We start from the raw sequence: 2,100 nt of genomic DNA, 5'->3' as shown, positions 1-2,100 counted from the left end.
TGTCCTTCATTCGGCTATAGCCACAGGAACCCTTGCGCGGCCATTTGCGACTACCTCTGTTACATAAGAAGGCTGTCATGTTAAGTCTTGTGATAACAGCGATGTGACCGAATTGGCTATCTTGTGCGCATGTCTTCCGTGTTTAAACCCATCGCACATGTGCCCATAAGCGATGCACCGTGCCTACAAAACCCTTGTTTTTTGTGCAATAAAGCAATCTTGCAAAAGCTGCTGCTGCGTCCACATCGGTTACTACACTGGCGACGAGGCATGGTTGTGCCCGTGCGGGCAGGCTGTTCCCGCAAGATGGCCTTCGGTGTTTGTATCGGCGAATTTCACTTAAATGGTAACTCTTCATGGGAGGATTACGTCGAGCGTATAGAGCTATGCTGCACAGCAAACAAGCTCACAGAAGACGCCGACAAGAGGGCAGTATTGCTAGATGCTGTGGGGAGGATACATACTCCCTGATAGCTACACTCGTAAAGCCTTTCCGACCACCGAACGCTGACTACCAATCCATCGTAAAATCCTCTTCACGGCTCAGAGGTGACGGCTCGCTTTAGAGCCTGAAAACCTGCTTTGCAGGTCTCTCTCGAAACTAACGGCACGGCAACTCCAACAAGTTGGTGCAGCAGAGATGCAAGCGTTATAAAGTCGCGTATGAATCGGTGGAAGCAGGAGGCAAGGCCGATAAATCTGCGCAAATATTTTTCACGTTGTGACTGGAGTTGAGGAGCGGCAATCTTCCCGAAGTACGGCCGAATCCCTTCTTTGCAAAGTTTCCCAGAACATTGATGGTCTTGCTCGCGACGTAGAAATGTTTGTGTTCAGCTGCAGTCCAACCTCGGCAAGACAGATTTAACTTCATCAAAGCACTCGAGATGTTGTTAGAATGTTGAACAAGAGACAATTATATCGTCAAGGTAGCACAGGCAGGTCTTCCATTTGAGACCGCGTAAGACACTGTTTATGATGCACTCGAATGTGGCAGGCACGTTGCAGAGTCCAAAGACATCACCCTGAATTCGTAGAGCCCGTGCGCGGTGGCCAGTGCTGTTTTCTCCTTGCTAGGCTCGTACATGCCAATAGCCGGATCGAAGATCAGTACAGGAGAAGTACTCAGCGTACTTCAAACAGCCCAACGCGTCAATTCGTGGAAGAGGATAATCGTTTTTGCGTATGATTTTGGTGAGGGAGCGGTAGTCGACGCGAGAGCGTACTGAGCCTTCCTTTTTCTATACAAGAACCACTGAATACCAGGGGCATCAGGAACCGTGTATTATTTATTTATTTATTTATTTATTTATTTATTTACAAAATAATGCAGGCCCAAGCTAGGGCCCACGCAGGAGGGGTATCCAAATGGTTTACACAAGCACTGGTAAAAACATCAAACAGAACTCATCACAGATCATGAGGAGAGGGAAAGCAGACGGCACATCAATGAGGACCTTGTGACCGTGAAAACAATTATAAACACTGCAACTTTAGGAAAAATAGTCCTTTGCAAGAAGGAAACAAAAGAAAAGAGCTTCACATTATGACGTTAATGCGTCGATTGAGTCACTGTTCTGAAGCATACATAGCGCTAAAACGTTGCAGTCTGTAATCATTCGTGGAAAAAATGAAAACTTGAATGTGTTAGTATGTGTTCTAAATGGTGTTGTCGATATTATATATGTATATATATATATATATATATAGAGAGAGAGAGAGAGAGAGAAAGAGAGAGAGAAAGGACAGCATTGGGAATGTGGCCATATTATATCAGGCATGTAGTTGCGTACTTACATATGATGGGTTCTTGTGTCGGTTGATTTCGTTCAAGTAGGGATCTTCTTCAACATCACTTGGCTCTTCATTCGCAAAACCTGGTGCTAATGTTACAAAACACATTGCTATGTGAAGGCTCACCATTACCACTTCCATAATAATCGTGATGTATTTGTGCTCCAGTAGCGTCGGCTTGTCGTTACCTGTGGCTCTAAACGTTTTCAACGGAGATACGGCCTGAGATTTATGTAACTTCGTCATGTGGGGAAAAAATAAGCAAGATGACATTTGAGAAGCTAAATATTCTGTCTTGATGACATTATC

This window comes from Dermacentor andersoni, chromosome 10 (assembly GCF_023375885.2).
Source record: "Dermacentor andersoni chromosome 10, qqDerAnde1_hic_scaffold, whole genome shotgun sequence".
Classification (NCBI taxonomy): domain Eukaryota; kingdom Metazoa; phylum Arthropoda; class Arachnida; order Ixodida; family Ixodidae; genus Dermacentor; species Dermacentor andersoni.
Note: the sequence above shows the minus strand (reverse complement) of the source record.